This window comes from Rhincodon typus, chromosome 17 (assembly GCF_021869965.1).
Source record: "Rhincodon typus isolate 14 chromosome 17, sRhiTyp1.1, whole genome shotgun sequence".
Lineage (NCBI taxonomy): Eukaryota > Metazoa > Chordata > Chondrichthyes > Orectolobiformes > Rhincodontidae > Rhincodon > Rhincodon typus.
The window spans coordinates 60,145,713-60,153,545 of record NC_063348.1 but is presented as its reverse complement, the minus strand read 5'-3'; positions in this window follow the sequence as shown (position 1 = coordinate 60,153,545).

Genomic DNA, 7,833 nt, shown 5'->3' with positions numbered 1-7,833 from the left:
GGGTCCGTTGAGCTGGATTACCTCACTTCCGGTTTTCCTTCATAGTGGCGTGTATATGGGGTCGAGTTCTATGTGTTCATTGATGGCTTTCTTCATGGAGTACCAGGCTTCTAGGAATTCCCGTGCCTGTCTCTGCTTTGCTTGTCCCAGGAATTTGGTGTTGTCCCAATCGAAGTGGTGGTTCTCCTGATCCATGTGGATTGAGATGAGTGAGTATTGGTCGTGTCTTTTTGTAGCCAGTTGGTGTTCATGTACTCTTGTTGTTAGATTCCTTCCTGTTTGTCTGATGTAGTGCTTCTCGCAGTCTCTGCAGGGGACCTTGTAGATGACATTGGTCCTGTCCATGGTGGGAAGTGGGTCTTTAGTTCGGGTGAGCACTTGTCGTAGGGTTGATGTGGGCTTGTGTGCCACTCTGATGCCCAGTGGTCGTAGGAGTCTTGTGGTGAGTTCTGACGTGTTCCTGATGTAGGGTAGTGTGATGAGTGTGTCGGGGTGTGTAGTATCTTCATGATGTTGTTCGTGTAGGCATCTTCTGACCCAGTTTTTTTGATATCCATTATCCTTGAAAACCTGGAAGAGATATTCCTCCTCCTCTTGACGTAGTTCCGTGTTGCTGCAGTGTGTTGTTGCCCTTTTAAATAGTGTTCGCACGCAGCTTCGTTTGTGTGTGCTGGGATGGTTACTGTTGAAATTCAGTACCTGGTCTGTGTATGTGGCTTTTCGGTGTACTTTCATTTGCAGTTCCCCATTTGTCTTGCACTCCACCGTGACGTCCAGGAATGGGAGCTGTTTGTTCTTCTCCTCCTCTCTGGTGAATTTTATTCCGGTGAGGGTGGTGTTTGAGTTTGTGTGTCTCCTCTAGTTTGGTCCATTTAATGATGACAAAGGTGTCGTCCATGTAGCGTATCCATAGTTTAGGTTGGATTTGTGGAAGGGCCATCCTTTCTTGTGTTTGCATCGCTGCCTCTGCTATGAGTCTGGAGATAGGTGATCCCATGGGTGTCCCGTTGATTTGTTCGTATGTTTGGCCGTTGAAAGTGAAGCGGGTGGTCAGGCATAGGTCCAACAGTTTAAGCATGTTGTCTGTGGAGATGGTTTCACTGGGGTCGTGTTCTTGTTCCAGTAGTGTTGTCATTGTTTCCCTTGCTAGTGGTATGTCTATTGATGTGAATAGGGCAGTGACATTAAACAATATCATGGTCCCCTCGTCATCTATCCTTTATGTCTTTGATGGAGTTGAGGAATTCTTGGGCTGAGTGGATGGAGTGGGGTGACCTGTTGACTCGGTGCCTGAGTCTCCTTTGTAGTTCCTTGGCTAACCTGTGTGATGGCGTGCCTGGTAAGGAGACTATGGGCCTAAGGGGTACTTCTGGCTTGTGTACTTTCGGGATGCCGTAGAATCGGGGTGTGTTGGTTCCTTCAGGTTTCATTCTTATGTTGTGGTCTGATTTTACTAGGCACAGCCAGTTTAGGCCTAGTCACTGTCAATGTTGGACTGGGAGGTCCCGGGCTTTGTGTAGGACCTAACACCTGGTTCAGGTACAGGCTCCACACACCCAATCCATTTGCCTATTCTAATACAAAGGGTCATAAATAAATGAAGTATCCAGAACTATATGCAAGATATCCTGATCCAAGTTATTGGCAAGTCTTTTTGTTTTGAAGATTTTAAAAATAAAAAGTCATTTTGCAACTAAATAATCCATGTAGACAGAAAGGTAGATGAACAATACAAATGGAAGTCTGTCACCAGAATGTGGTTTGTACTTTATTTCAATAATGATGTTACTGCTCTGAAAACCTGCAAAAATGTAATGGCACTTTTAAAATGTCCAACAGAAAAATCCTGACACTTTTTGAAATCACTCTCACTGACTGTTATGACATTTAACAATCAGATTTCTGTGCGCATATTTTTCTTTTCAATTTCCCTTTGGCAGTGACTGAAGACTTGATTCTGTAAATGCATCCTATGTACCAAGAAATAAACTCAGCAGAAACCTCCATGTGATCTCATTGAACCCTACAAAATACTTTGAACAGGGTAAATGGGGTTAAGCTAAGGGGTGCAATTTAAAAATAAAGGGGATGCCACCTATTAAATAATTTTACTTCAGGCCTTATGAACATTAAAAATGAGGGGAGATCTTATAGAAACATATAAGATGGAGGTGGAGGCAGAGAGGTTGTTTCCGCCAGCAGGTGAAACTAGGACTAGAGGGCATCACCTCAAAATAAAGGGAAGCAGATGTAGGACTGAGGTCAGGAGGAACTTCTTCACCCAAAGGGTTGTGAATCTGTGGAATTCCCTGCCCAGTGAAGCAGTTGAAGCTACCTCGCTGAATGTGTTTAAGGCAAGGCTAGATAAATTTTTGAACAGTAAAGGAATTAAGGGTTATGATGAGTGGGCGGGTAAGTGGAGCTGAGTCTCAAAAAGATCAGCCATGATCTTATTAAATGGTGGGGCAGGCTCGAGGGGCCAGATGGCCTACTCCTGCTCCTAGTTCTTATGTTCTTATTTGGGATTGTCAATGCCTGAGGGCTGTGGAAGCTCAGTTTTTGAGTATGTTTGAGGGAAAGATTGTTATAAAGAATGACAGAAGGGGATATGGGGACAGTGAATGAAAAAGGTATTGAAATAGATGATCAGCCATTATGGTATTGAATGGCAGAGCACGCTTGATGGGCTGAATGGCTTAGTCCAGCTCCGGTAATCCTGTGACATGGCAAGTCATCAAATCTGATTGAACCTCAAGCGATTCCAATTTTTCACTTCTTCCAATTGGGTCCTGGAACCTCCCCTCGAGCCCCTCAGTCATGGATTGCCCCCATTACTGCTGCAATTCTAGTCAATTATCTTCCTACCCTGGGTTAACACCCTCCTGGAGTCTGCTGACTCTACTCCGTCGCACTCACAACTCCAGCTGTTCACATTGCAACTTAGAAAATAGGAGTAGGCCATTCAGCCCTTCAGGCCTGTTCCACCATTTATTATGATCATAGCTGATCATTAATACCCTTTCCTGCTTCCTCCTCAGACCCTTTGATCCCTATAACCCTAAGAACTCCTTGTGGAAAAATTCAGTGTTTTGGTCTCAACAGTTTTCGGTGTCAGAGAATTCCACAGGCTCCCCGCTTTCTGGGTGAAGACATTTCTCCTCAGCTCAGTCCTAAATGGCCTGATCTGTGTCCTTAGACTATGAACCCCCCCCCCCCCGGTTTTGGACTCCCCTCTCATCAAGAACATCACAAACAGTGACTGCCTCAGAGCCAGTACTCCTGGATTTCTCTGCACTATAAATATGCCCCTGTGCATCCAGCAAATGCAGCTTGTGATCTTATCCACATCCCTTTCAGCTTCACTGTGATTTAATATCAAAGCCCCTCTCAGCTTTCCCAACACAGATGGATACCTTCCCATGTTCTCTACTCCCAGGAACTCTTCTAAGCGTTAACTTTAACAGTTAGCTGCCTAATAATTCCTAGAACTTCTTCCTGAGTTCTAACAATGCAGAGCTATTCAACTGCTCTTGACTCCTCGCTGTATTCCTGACTCACAATCAATGAAGTTCAGCTGTCTTCTCAGGAACGCAACTAACTACAAAACTTATTGTCACCGTCTCCAACACTGTCCTTTCAAACTCCTCCTCAGTGACCCCTGAACTGTTCTGAGTGACCTATTAAAACCCTATCGCTGAGTGGAATTGAATGTTGCCATCCAGCAATCCTTGTTACCAGTCAGGGATTGATGACTTGCTCAGTACAAACAATGGACATAAGACATTTGTAACTGGGCAAAGAGAAAAGAGCCACAAAGTTGGATTGACATAGATTGGTATAGATCCTATGGTCTCCTTTCTGATGAAATTCCATGACTATGCACTGCCTGGGAAGGTAGTAGAGGAAGGAAACCTCACAACCTTTTAAAATGTAACTGGATGAACATTTGAAATGTCATAACATTCGAGACTGTGGACCAAGTGCTAGAAAGTTGGGTTTAGAATAGATAGGCTAATACAGACTCAACAGGCAGAAGGGACTGTTCTGTGCTATATGAATCCATAATTAAACGGAGCACGAGTAGAATGTGACCCATTCCTTTTCAATTGTGGCCAACATAAACTTTAAGCATATCATAATGTTCTGAATACATTTTTTGTAAAATAAGATCGATGATTGGACTCCAGTCAGAGGCAAACAGATTAAAAGCTTGAAGTGTCACATTGCTCAGGTTAAGCTCTCAGTGGGAGCTGAATCCTAAATGTGTCAATTTAAGACCAATGGAGTTAAGAAGTAATTAGTGATCTCTGTGTGAGAGATTTTCCCACTCATTCACATGCCTGACACACACCTGCTACATGCACATGTATCAGACACGTGTGTGCACCCATGCCCTCACCCAGCTGGAGTAACTTTAAGTTCTGTGTGTGTGAGATCCAGCACCTCACTATACTGTTCAGGTCAGAACTCTCATTAAAGCAGAGAAAATGCTGACAGTAGAAATTATCCCTGCATTTTACAGTGTAAAACATTGCTTCACTTAGGTGCTAGAAATAATTTATCCAAAATGAAATGGAAGTTACTGATTAACATATTCCAAAACAAACAGTTACATTACAAGATAAAATTGAAGCATTGAGTGGTCAGAGCACTGAGCACAGGAAGAGCAATTCAGCTACTCCCACTCCCCTGCCATTTGCACATTGCCCTGCAAGATCAATATTCATCTCTATTTACAAAGCCAGGTTTGTGCTTGGCTCCACCAGACTCTGGGCAGTGCATTGCCCACTTGCTGTAATACCATTTGTCCTCATGTCATCGTTGATTCTTTGACTATGACTCATCTTCAATTGATGTTCTTTGGTTCTTGACCCTTCAGCCAATGAGAACAATTTCTCCCTTTCTAGACTGTCCAAACCCTATTATGATTTTGAACATCTCCATAAAATCTCCTCTTAACCTTCTTTTTCACAGAGCTGGGACTGTTCTATTTAGCAACCTGTTCAGGTAAGTGAAGCTGTCTATCCCTGGAACCATTCACATTGATCTATTTTCTGCACCCTTTCAAAAGCATTCACATTATTCCCAAAGTGCAGCGCCCAGGATTGACATGATGCTCCAGCTGAGACTGAACAATTGTTTTAAAGGTGCACCATAACTGTCTGTCTATTTTACTCGGTATTTACCAGGCTTTTGGTGGTAAAATGGCATGGGCTGGAGGTGGAGGAGAATTCCCATCACCTCATGGACACCATTCCAATTGCATAGCAGGGGAGAAGTGGAAGACACTGGTGAGGCCACTTTTGGAATACTGAGTACAATTCTGGTCACCCGGCTACATGGGGGATGTTATTAAACTGGAAAAGGTACAGAAAAGATTTACAAGGATGTTGCCAGAACTGCAGGGTTTGAGTTATAAGGAGATGTTGAAATGGCTGGGTCCTTTTTTTACCCCTGGAAATTAGGAGGTGACCTTATAGAGGTCTATAAAATCATGAGGGGCATAGAGAAGGTGAGTAGCAAAGGCCTTTTCCCCGGGGTAAGGAAGTCCAAAACTGGAAGGCATAGGTTTAAGGTAGGAGGGGAAAGATGTAAAACGGGACCTGAGGGGCAACTTTTTCACACAGAGTAGTGCATGTATGGAATGAGCTGTCAGAGAAAGTGGTGGAGGCTGGTACAACTACAGCATTTAAAAGGCATCTCGACTGGTACCTGGATGTGAGAGACTTATAGGAATACAGGTCAATTGCTGGAAAATGGGACTAGTTCAATTTAGGAAACCAGTCAGCATGGATAAGTTAATTGATTGAGTTATTATTGTCACATGTACTGAGATACAATCAAAAGTGTTGTTTTACATGCTACACAAGCAGATCGTACCATACAACGTGCATCAGGGTAGCAGAACAGAGCACAGAATACAGTGTCACAGCCGCGGAGAAGGTGCAGAGAGAGGGAGATCAGAATTAATATTTGAGAGGTCCGTTCATAAGTCTGGTAACAGCGGGAAAGAAGCTGTCCTTGATTCTGTTGGAACATGTTTTCAGACATTTTATCTTCTGCCCAATGGAAGAGAGTATAACCAGGGTGGGAGGGGCCTTTGATGATGTTGGCTGCTTTCCCGAGGCAGTGAGAAGTGGAGATGGAGACAACGGATGGAAGGCTGGTTTTCACGATAGACCGGGCTGTGTTCACGACTGTCTGAATTTCTTGGGCAGAGCAGTTGCCGTACCAAGCTGCGATACATCCAGACAGAATGCTTTCTATGGTGCATTTATAAAAATTGGTAAAACTTATTGTGGACATGCTGAATTTCCTTAGCCTCCTGAGGAAGGAGAGACGTTGTTGTGCTTTCTTGACCGTTGTGTTGACATGGGATGTTGTGATTTGGGCCAAAGGGTCTGTTTCCGTGCTATATGCCTCTGTGTGCTACTCATCCAGAGTCCCATTTAACCACTTCAGCCATTTCCCACTCCTGGATCTCTTTGCCCCCTGCCGTGTGGGCAGATAATCTGGCAATGCCTACACAGACTGTGCACAGGGAGGTTTGTTGCGGGGTGCTGTCCTTTGAGGCATTTTGCAGTCTAGAGAGGGGCCCCTGCTCCTTAGGCAGAATCATTGGTGCAGAATGGCTCTCCAGTTTCCAACCAGTTCCCAGGCCTTGCCTTTCTGCCTGCACCCAGCCTCTGCTCCCCCACTTTGTGTCAGTCGTTAACACTCTGTCCACAATTCAAATCTCAGAAGTGACAATTAGTCACTACAAATGACAGCAGCTCAGATTGTAGATAATTTGAAACTTTTGGAGCCCATTAGACTGGGCCAGCACTTGGTTGTGGAAACACTGGCTGAGATTTTAACTTTACGATATTGTGATGGTGAGTGACCATTGGCTGACCTGAAGAATCAGTCTGGTGGAATACCACAGTAAGTGGAGTTCAGGTTGTTCTGCAGTGGACTCTATGTGGACCGACTCCAGTGTGCACCTGTAGGAGGACAAAGCTATCGAGCTGATGTTGTAAATAAGTTAGATAATAGTGATCTTCAATTCATGTTGTGGGATAATTGCTGACAAATACTTAATCTCCTTGTCTGAAAATCGTCTCCCCTGTATTTTAACACTGGCATTAACCCAATTACAATAAATGAGTCATATCTGTTATCCTACTGACTCATTTCAAGGCTGTTGTCTTGATTTTAGACAGCAAAGTCTGCCATAAATAATTTAAATTCCTGTACAATTAACATCTGAAAGAAAGAAATTAATAAACACTATAACAGATGTTCCCTTCAGTGAGGCTGTTCAGGCATGATGCCACAAGAGCATGCTTTAGACAAAGGCAGGAGTGAAGATCTCAAAACCATTCCAGAAAAGGGACTGTCAAGGCTGAAGGCCAATTGAACGTTTCAGAATTAAGATTGATTAAAATTTTGTTGTAGGCAAAGGTATCAAAGCTTACATAAACAAGGCAGATAGCTGAATTTGCAGATCAGCTGTGTAATAACAGAACAGGTTCAAAGGACTGAATGGTAGCCTCCTGTTCCTGTCGTCCTATGAATGTAGGGGAAGAAAAATAATGGGAATTTTAATGCAGAGCAATCCTGCTGGGACACAGTGGTGTTGTAAAGATGGAACAGTTTCTGCTTAGCAATACTTGAAGATTACACTGCAACTGCATTAGGATGCAACTGTCCAGTTAGAGAGCATTTTAAAATTAGATTTCAAATGAGCTGAGGATTTTTAAGAGATAGTAGGAACTGCAGATGCTGGAGAATCCAAGACAACAAAGTGCAGGGCTGGATGAACACAGCAGGCCAAGCAGCATCATAGGAGCA